General features: G+C 37.6%; 1 pseudogene; it reads right to left on the reverse strand.

Annotated features, from left to right (window-relative positions):
- Positions 1 to 3557: 3557 nt before the first annotated feature.
- LOC107831199 (F-box/LRR-repeat protein 25-like) lies at positions 3558 to 7049 on the reverse strand (annotated as a pseudogene).
- Positions 7050 to 11161: the final 4112 nt, after the last annotated feature.

Consider the following 11161-nt stretch of genomic DNA (forward strand, 5'->3'; position numbering starts at 1 on the left):
TGACCCTATCTGCTTGTCCTTAAGGACACGGTCCAGCACGGTGATGCTAAGGAGGTCACTATGAGAGATGATGGTGCATTGAGGATGCAGGGCAGGATATGTGTGCCCAATGTAGATGGTTTGCGTGAGTTGATTCTCCAGGAGGCTCACAGTTTGCGGTACTCTATTCATCCAGGTGCCGCAAAGATGTATCAGGACTTGAGACGGCATTACTGGTTGAGGAGAATGAAGGACATAGTAGAGTATGCGGCTAGGTGTCTGAATTGCCAGCAGGTAAAATATGAGCATCAGCGACCAGGTGGATTGCTTCAGAAGTTAGAGATTTTGGAGTGGAAATGGGAGCGGATCACGATGGATTTTGTTGTTGGGCTTCCACGGACTCAACGGAAGTTTGATGCAGTTTGAGTGATTGTAGACAAGCTGACCAAGTCAGCTCATTTCATTCTTGTGATGACTACTTATTCTTCCGAGCAGTTGGCTCGAATTTATATATGCGAGATCGTCAGGCTTCATGGCATACCAGTATCTATCATCTCTGACCGAGGTACGCAGTTTACATCACGGTTCTGGAGGGCTGTACAGCATGAGTTGGGTACTCGGGTTGAGTTAGGCACAACATTTCACCCTCAGACGGACGAACAGTCCGAGCGCACTATTCAGATACTGGAGGATATGCTTTGTGCTTGTGTGATAGAGTTTGGGGGTGCTTGGGACTAATTTTTGCCACTTGCGGAGTTTGCTTACAACAATAGTTATCAGTCCAACATTCAGATGGCACCGTATGAGGCTCTGTATGGTAGGCGGTGTCGGTCCCCAGTGGGATGGTTTGAGCCGGGCGAGGCTAGATTATTGGGTACAGACTTGGTTCGGGATGCCTTGGAGAAAGTTAAGGTAATTCAGGATAAACTTCGCACAGCCCAGTCCAGACAGAAGAGTTATCCGGACCGGAAGGTTCGTGATGTTGCATTCATGGTTGGTGAGCGGGTCTTGCTCCGGGTTTCGCCCATGAAGGGTGTTATGAGGTTCGGAAAGAAGGGCAAGCTGAGCCCAAGGTTCATTAGTCCTTTTGAGGTGTTGCGGCGTGTTGGGGAGGTTGCTTATGAGATTGCCTTACCCCCCCAGCTTAGCAGGAGTTCATCCGGTATTTCATGTTTCGATGCTCCGGAAGTATCACGGCGATCTGTCTCATGTGTTGGATTTCAGCTCAGTCCAATTGGACAAGGATCTATCTTATGTTGAGGAGCCAGTGGCTATTTTAGACAGGCAGGTCAAAAAGCTAAGGTCAAAGAACATTGCTTCCGTGAAGGTTTAGTGGAGGGGACAGTCGGTCGAGGAGGCGACTTGGGAGACTGAGTAGGATATGCGCAGCCGTTATCCTCATATTTTCACCACTTCAGGTATGTCTCTATGCTCGTTCGAGGACGAACGATTGTTTTAAGAGGGGAGGATGTAACAACCCAGCCGGTCGTTTTGAGAGTAATAACCCTGGCTCCCTATATACTGTTTCCCCCGTATCTTTTTCTGCCTATGTGACTTGTCGGGAGGTTTTGTTTTTGGTTTCGGAGTGTTTTGGGACACTTAGTCTCTAAAACAGAAGCTTAAGTCTTAGGATTTTGACCGTAGTCGGAACTGTATGAAGACGACTCCGGAATGGAGTTTCATCGGTTACGTTAGCTTCGTTGGATGATTTTGGACTTAGGGGCGTGTCCGGATTGTGTTTTGGAGGTCCGTAGCTCAATTAGGCTTGAAATGGCGAAAGTCGAATTTTTAGAATTTTAGACCGGTAGTGGAAATTTTGATATCGGGGTCGGATTCCGATTCCGGAAGTTAGAGTAGGTCCGTAACGTTGAATATGACTTGTGTGCAAAATTTGGGGTCAATCAGACGTGGTTTGGTTGGTTTCGGCATCGGTTGTCGATTTTGGAAATTTCTAGTTCATTAAGTTTGGATTGGAGGGTGAATTGTATTTTTAGCGTTGCTTGATGTGATTTGAGGGCTCGATAAGTTCATATGGTGTTTTAGGATTGGTTGGTATGTTTGGTTGAGGTCCCGGGGGCCTCGGGCGTGTTTCGGATGCTCAACGGGTCATTTTGGACTTGGGGAGTTGGCAGATTTTCTGGTGTTATTGCAGACATTTTTCTTCATCGCATTCGCGAGGGAGATCTCGCGATCGCGTAGGTCATCTGAGAGGTCAGCTAAAATTGCTCTTCGTGTTCGCGAAGATGAAGACGCGATCGCGTAAGGTTATTAGGCAGTGCATCGCGAACGCATGGGCTAGGCCGCATTCGCGAAGAAGAAGTGAGGCAGCAGTGGAGTTTGAGTGTTACTCTTCGCGGTCGCGTGAAAACAATTGCGATCGCGTAGGTGTGAGCAGTTAGTGCATCACATTCGCGTGAGGTGTTACGCGTTCGCGTAGAGTAAATTTCTAAGGGAGCGAAGTTGTTCTTCACAATCGCGAGGCCTTTTCCGCGATCACGATTAAGGAACCACTAGGCAGAATTTAAAGTTAAAAAACGAGGGTTTAAGTTCATATCATAAAATTTGATTGAGAGCTCGGTAGAAGGCGAAATTTGGAGAGATTTTCGGAGGAAGTTTGTGGGTAATGATTCGTAACTCCTTTATGGTTATATTCCACTAATCTATGCTTGAATTCATCATTTAATTTCGGATTTAGGGTGAAAATTGAGAAAAATTGAGAAAAGTTCTTAGGCCGAATTTTGGGGTTTTGATCGAGATATTGGTATCGGATTTGAGTAATTTTTATATGGTTAGACTCGTGAGTGGATGAGTGTTCGTATTTTGTGACTTTTGCCTGATTCCGAGACGTGGGCCCCGCGGGCGATTTTTGAGTTAATTTCGGATTTTTATTGAAAAATATAGTATTTTCTTATGAAATTGATTCCTATAAATTTTTGTTGACTGTATCGAATTATTTTGGCTAGATTCGAGCCATTTGGAGTCGGATATTCGTGGAAAAGGCATTCTTACCGATTGATTGAGCTTGGTTCGAGGTAAGTGGCTTGCCTAACTTTGTGTGGGGGAAATCCCCTTAGAATTTGGAACTATTGTGGTATGAGAGCGCCGTGTACGTGAGATGACGAGTACGTACACGGGCTAGTTGTTGTAAAACCCGATTTTTTTTTTACTGAGCAGCAACCTGTTTTCCTTTTATTTTGAGTTATACCATTTTAATGAGTATTAATCTGTTTTCATTCTTAATTGAGTTATTCCAGTATGCGTAGCTAACCTATTTAGTTTAATATCGCATATCTACGTTCTTTAACTGCTTACTTGGACTCTGTGAAGCATGCCTAGTTGATTTTCCTGCCTTTTTCATTGTTCTTTATCAGTATAGTCGTAGAAATCTTACTGTTAACGGTTGTATTTGTCGTTTGATCGGTGTATTTACTTTTGAGACTACGAAGCGGTTCCTCGGGAGTTCTCCCTGCATATTTACTTTGGGACTACGGAACGGTATTCCGGGAGATCGACGGACGGAAAAATTCGAGACGAAATACAATTTGATTCCCGTAATCAGAACCAAAACTAGGGTAAAATTGAAGAAAATAGCATACCTTATCTAGGAAATCAATCATTTACTTATCTACAACTTGAGAATAAAAAAGAAATACATACTTTACAAGCGATACATAAGTATTCCACAAAATTTCTCATAAATTAGAGATATTTTATTTTTTTAAATTATTTTTAGCCGGATCCCGGCACCCGTATCCGTACTAGGATCCGTATTCTCGAATCTTAGAATTTACATCTCGAAGGATTCGACCTCTAGATCTGCACCCGTATCGAACATCCGCACCGGTGTCCGAGCAACTTAGGTAGAAACATATGGGTGGAAGCTGACTCTCACTTATCGTGAATGTCAAAAAGGGAGTTGCAAAACCTTCTTGGCGCTATGAACCTATTATAGAAGAGATTAAAGAGTTTATTCAAAGTGAAAAAGTCGGGGTGACACACTATCACAGAGAAGCAATGGTGTGGCTGATTCTTTAGCTGGATATAGCCACTTATTGGACAACAACAACCCAGTAAAATCTCACAAGTGGGGTCTATGGAGGGTAGAGTATACGCAGACCTTACCCATACCCCCGATGGAGTAGAGAGGTTGTTTCCGGAAGACCCACGACTCAAGAAGATGAAAAGAGAGACAATATACCAGTACTATCGACAGAAAACAATAGAAATAATGACAGTAACGTAAAAACCAGAGAATAGATGCAAAGCACTAACAACAATCAGTAGATAAGGTCCGGCACAAAGAAAAACAATAGAACAGTGTGAACACAACATGAACCACTAGCAGTCTAAGACAACAACCACCTATTGGACACAGAGAAGAAAATTTTTCAGCTTTAACTCTACCAAGAGAAGCTAGGGGGCACTTAAGGGTTGACAAGTGGCAACTCCTTTCCTTCAAAATCGGAAAAAAGGCCCAAAGCTTACCTCCAATAATCAACAAGTTGAACCTCCCAGTTAGAACCTTCTGTGAGCTCACATGTTACTTGAGAATACTCCTTTCACTTGTTCTCTTTTTTATAGCATGTTCGGCCAAGCTTCTCAAAGGCCAAAAGCACTTATTTTTCCCAAAAGAGTATTTTTTTTTCAAAGTTGACGTGTTTGGCCAAGCTTTTAGAAGTTAAAAAAAAAAGCTTTTGAATAGAAGAAGAAGCATTTTTTAAAAAGCGGAAAAAATAGCTTCTCCCCAAAAGCACTTTTGAGAAAAATACACTTAGAAGCACTTTTTAAAAGTTTGGCCAAACACTAATTGTTGTTGAAAAGTGATTTTCAAATTATTTAGCCAAACACAAACTGTCTCCCACCAAAAGTACTTTTGAAAAAAATACTTCTCAAAATAAGTTGATTTTAAAAACTTGGCCAAGCAGCTATTAGTCTTATGAAAACAGTGTACATGGTAGCAAGTCTCCACAAGCTAGAAGCTATTCTTGTAAAGCTCATTAAGTACGTAGGCTAGTTATGTTTCACATTGCAAATAGGAGTCTTCCTAATCAGAAATTCTTTTTGCTTACTCCTTAGAGGCTTATCTCCTACACTATTGTCAAAGATTAAACCTCCTCAATCTTCTCTTTACTTGAGGATTGAACCGGTTCAAGTCTTACCTTTTTTGAAGAGGTAAGGCAGTCAATCCCCCTCTTTGTAACCTTTTATCATTATCTATAAAATATACCACTAAGGTGGTCTAAATTAAAAAACTATGATTATATTCCTAAAATACTTAAAATTAGAAATATGTTGGAATAAGTATCGTTTTCTTCTTCCATCAATAGTTGTTTGATATGGATAACATGAAGTAACAAAAATAAAGGTCTAATGGAAACTTACTCTTTCTTCATCATTGCACCACCAATCAATGACCAATGTCTCAAGATCCAATGAACACGGGAGAAAGCTGAAAGTCCAGGGAAGTCCAACTGTTGTAAGGCTGGAAGTTCTAAGAATTTCCAGCTTGATGGTGGAGGCTGCCACCCTTTCAACTCCAGTACGGACAGGAACTTATAAACAAAATATACATAAACCACAGTATGTCAAAACAAGGAAATATGACACACTTAATAAATGAAATGCAAATTGTTGAATAATTCATAAAACAACTTGGGCTAGACGACTGCGTTTTGCCACATCTTAGTGTTCATGATTGGTTTGAAAATTCAAAGATGGACTTCTAAACACTTGGAAAACCCCATTCACATGATTTAAAGAGTACAATCAATGTAAATCAATCCAAATTTTACATGTTCTGTCCATTGCAAAACTCTTTATTCTCAGTGTTCAGCAGCCAAATTTTGTTGAAAAGGTCTTGTTTCAATCTGCTGCCACTGTCCAACCATATTGGCCATGAGAATGTAATTCTTTAGTACGTACCAACTTAATTATCAGATTATCCTAAGTAGTGGAACTGTTAATGTTACTAAAGTGATGATTCACTAGCAAGTAAAAAATCCAAAAACAAAAAAGATAGTGAAGAGTATGAATAAACCTCAATGCACCATGGACCCAATTCAAGATTCTCGACATGGGCAACACTCTGAAGAAGTTCCTTCAAATATCTACACTCCTTCTCCAAGTTGCCTTCTACATTGTCAAAAGCAAAATTTAAGAGAAGGACTGCAGTGACAAGTGAATCCACATTTCTCTGCCGGATGCGTATCTCACTGCAGTACCCCAAAAGATCCAATTTTTGAATATACGGGGCTAATATTTCGAGCCAAAGATCATGATTATCATTTCCATAATCTTGTATGATCAATTCTCTCAGCTTCACAGAGCTGATTTCCAAACGATGAATGCCCTTGACACCATTTAGATCCAAGCACTCTAAGTTAGGGCAACCGGCTAATACCTTTTCCATTACATCATCAGTCAATTTCAGGTATCCAAATGAAAGAGAAACGAGACTACTCCAGTTTACACTACCAGTAGGGTTGAGTTGACAGTACCATAAAGCCAAATTCCTCAATTTAGTATTTGTATATGAAAATTGAGGAAACTCAATATCTTTGGTGATTTGTATCGAGAATTCCAAGTGCAAAAATTTCAACATTAGCAAGTTTAATTGCAAAATGTACCCATAAATCAATATCTTTAGCAAATCGATCCTCGTACCTAAGGCGCCGGACCCTAAATGATCGGATTTTCTCGCAATTCCTCCAATAATAAAGCTCTCTATGGATGGAAACCAGGGAAAAGAGATAGTCATTTTCGCTTTCACAAATGGGGAAGTCGAAATCGAGTGATATTGGGACGGCCTTCCAAAGAAACCTCCATCGTTTAGATAATACGCTGCTTCTCACAATTAATTTATTGTCACTCTCCGGCAACATAGAGAGGATGTGAATTACAATTGCGTCGGGCAAATCACTCAGTCGGTCTCTATCTCCTCTCGCCATGATTTTGCTCTGTGTTTCCATTGGAGTACAACCTGCACTTGAGGGAGCTTGCTGTTGTTTGAATTTGGAGAGCATAGGGGTTCTTTTTCCCGCAAGCAAAGGGACAGTCACCGATTTCGTATATTAACCGGTGCATCTTAGAATTTCAGTTTTTTCCGTTCAAATTTTCGGGTAAAAAAATATCATTAAATTAAGTTTTTTAGTTAAAAATTTTAGGACAAAATAAATACTTGTTAATCTCTAAATAATATCCCGAGAATGACTATATGTGTACTTGCCCAAGCAATTTTAGTTAAAATAGCACGGGCTAGCTAGTTTTCTAACCGGTAATTGAAAAAGAGTCAGCGTTTGCAAAGTCATTGAAGAATAATCACTATTTTGCTGCAACACGAAAAGTTCCAGCATAATATACTGGAGATTGGAGCACCTGTGTAAGAATTTCCAACATATTATGCTGAAACTCCGGCATACGAAACGTTCTAGCATAATATACTGGAGATTGGAGCACACGTGTATGAACTTCTAGCATATTATGCTGGAACTCCAGCACACGGAAAGTTCCAGCATAATATACTGGAGATTTGAGCACCTGTGTATGAACTTCCAGCATATTATGTTGGAATTCCAGCATATTTTGTTGGAACTCCAGCACATTATAAAATTCCAGCATGTTATGCTGGAAGTTCACATAAAAATTTGAACTCCAGCATATTATGCTTGAATATTTTTCGGATTTCGAACAATGTATTTATTCAGATTTATCTTTATATAAAAAGTGACTAAATTTCAATTACTTTTTAAACTGTGGCTATTTTTCAATTACTACTTGTAAATCTGATTTTTTTTTTTTTAATTTCACCTGCAATTTTAGGGGTGATTTACAAGAATGGCCTTAGAAGTGGGTGATTTTGATTTTTTGACTTTGTTTGTCCCATGAACAGAACTTCAAGTTTAATAAGTATTGCCCTTTATTTTTTCCGTGAGAAACACTTTTGAAGGTTTACAGACGGGGACAAAAATGAAGACCATTTATTTTCTACATCATTTGGTGTAATTTCCTGCCATTTTGGAGTGACCAAGAAATAAGGCCCATTCCTTCTCTTTACTTGGAAGATCTGCAGAAATAGGACATGTACATACCATTATTTCGCTTATGTTCACGTTTAGAAAAAATTTATGCAAAATAGTTCGAGCATAACTTTTCGCTTAGTGTTAGTCTTGTATATTTTTTTTCAAATTTCTATTATTATTTGTTGGTCTTTTTCTTCGGTTATTTTGTTATCTTGATGGTGTTACTGTTTGTTGTTAGTATTTTTCTTTTTCATCTTTCTTTAAGCCGAGAGTCTATTGAAAATAATTTCTCTACCCTCAAGACAAGACAAGGGTGTTATTTTTCGGACTATCTGTTTAGTATTTTTTTCTATCAAAATTTAGATCTCAAATTTTAAATTTTATTTTCTTTTAAAAATTTCTTGACCAGTGAAAGAATGCCACGTTGAGTATCTCACTTTGCACACAAAGTGTCAAAGAGAGATTGTATTAGTATTATATAGCAAACAATGGTCCTCCGTGTGAACTTTAACGTCAAAAAAGATCTTTCGCGAGTTAAATCCATGAAAAAGAATGCACCTCCGAAGACGTCTGAAGACATTTATAATAAATAAACCAATGACTCAAAATATTTTTTTGGAACTAAAGCATAGTTGTTAATTTAGTGAATATAGAATTTGAAATTTATGAATTCCTTCGACATAGGGGCGGCCCTTCCATAAAGCAAGTAAAGCAACTGTTTTAGGCCCCACATTTATGGGGCCCCCATTTTTTGTTACACTCAGTATTTTAAAAAGTATTTTTGGGGCGAGCCCTGGGGGAAGGCGCACCAAAAACGCCCTGAGGCGATGGTGTGGGGCGAAAGTCTCAAGAGGCGTACGCCCAGCAATTCGGGGCGTACTTACGGGCGTTCGAGGCGTACACCCAGGCGTTTGAGGCGTAAGCCCCAGAGACTTTTTCAAATTAAAACAAAATTTGTTGAATAAGTCTTTCATATAATACCTAAATTTTCAAAAGTCTGGTAATTACTCAAAAGTTTTAAAAAGGAACTGAAATTTATTAGATTTAAAAGTCAAGACCTTTCCTAAATCATGGTCTTTCCTAATTTTTTTTATCTTGTGCGCTAATATGCCAATATCTCCCAAAAGCAACAAATATTTAATTTTTTTTACAAATACAAAGAGAACTCCATTCTCCTTCATAGCAGCAAGTTCAAAATTCAAATTGCAGGTTAGTCATCATTTTTGTTCCTCCATGTAGAAAACTTTATTTTTTCGACTCAAGTTACTTGTGCTTCTAAGTAGCGTATAATAAATTGTTTTGACTAGTTTTTTGTGGGGATGGAGTACATATATATATATATATATATATATATATATATATATATATCACATATTTATAGTTTTCTTCAATTTTTATGCAATTTTACATGTTTATAAATATTTACTATAATTATATTATTTTATAAAATATTAAAAATTAAATACCGGGCTTACGCCCCGTGCCTCGAGGCATATGTAAAACGCCCCGCCTTACGCCCATACCTTTTAAAACACTAGTTACACCTAATAGACTATGTATAAGTTTAAATGTTCTCTGAAGTGAAAAGGTTTGATTTCTTTCTTTAACAAGTATAGAGAAGAAGGATTTGCAATTGCTATAATTTCTGCCAAGAAAATTGTACTTGAAATGAATATTGAACCCGAATTTTGTAAGAAACGTATGATATATAGAAAGTAACAACTTGATGAGAATCTTGATAATAAAATCTCAAAATCTTTAGAAGAGTCCTTTGGAATTGATTACTTTATACATAATAGACAAGGCTATTTTTTTCACTTCAAAATAGATTTGAACAATTCGAAGCATATGAAAATATATTTGGTTTTCTATTTAGCGGTTAAAATTAAGATCACTAGATGATGAAAATTTGAAAAAGTATTACCTTAATCTTGAATGTTCCTTAAAGCATAATAATCAATTCGATATTGATGGTTTAGATTTATTTTCGAAATTAAAAATATTAAGAAAAATAGTATTATTAGAAGATAACAGTTTAAATGACACACTCGGTCAAATAAAAAAATTTGATTCATTTTCCAATGCGTATATTACTTATGGAATAATGGTAACAACTCTTGTTTCCGTTGTTTCAACGGAAAAAAAATTTCAAAATTAAAATTGATAAAATCTCACCTAAGACAAACAATGTCTCGATAAAGATTAAATGGATTAGGTATATTGTCAATTAAGAAAGACTTATTAGGAGTTATTGATTATAAGAAAATTATTAATAACTTTGTATTTAAGAAACGCAAGAAAAATAGACTTCAAATAAATAAATATTTTTTTAAAAAAAAAAAAGTTAAGGCCCCTCATAAAATTTGGTTTTAGGCCATAAAACTGGTCGGGCCGCCCCCGTCCATTTGAATTATCATAACACTCACTTAAGGGTGGCATGTGGGCCGGTTAGGAGCGGGCCGGACCCAGGACCGCAAGCCCAAATGGGCGGTGGGCCTAAACGTTCCTAACCGGATAGGACCGGGACCGTGGGGAGGTGGGCTGGGTAGTGGGCTGGTCCCATAGGCGAGGCCCGCGAGACCGGGACCGTTTGGGAAGTGGGCCTGTTCAAGCGGTCCTAAACAGGCCTATCCGGGCCCAACGGCTAATTTTTTTTTAAAAAAAAATCTGCCATATTATAGCCGTTATAGCATTTAAAATATGGCAGTTTTACCTGCCAAAATAGTCGTTGGCTATTTATAAAATAGCCATTTAACCCCCCAACTTTGTTTTAACCCAAGACTTTATATATATATATATATATATATATATATATATATATATATATATAAAGATGTATATATAGTATAGTATAGTATAGTATAGTATATATATAAGCTATATTCGAATATAGCTTATATATATACTATACTATACTATACTGTACTATATATAAGATGTACATATAATATAGTGTATATATATATATTATAATGCATTGCTTTGAATATCACCTTACAATATTTTTTGTCTTTAAATTTGAATTAAAAAATTTAGGTCACAATTCTATAATATAATTTACAAGGAATTGCTTTAGATATTTTTATTACTATTTTTTTTCTCTAACTTCTATAAAATTTTTAAAAAAATAAAAAGTATTTGTTGGGCCCACTTAGGCCCGGGAC

Source organism: Nicotiana tabacum, chromosome 15 (genome assembly GCF_000715075.1).
Source record: "Nicotiana tabacum cultivar K326 chromosome 15, ASM71507v2, whole genome shotgun sequence".
In the NCBI taxonomy this organism is placed as follows: Eukaryota; Viridiplantae; Streptophyta; class Magnoliopsida; order Solanales; family Solanaceae; genus Nicotiana; species Nicotiana tabacum.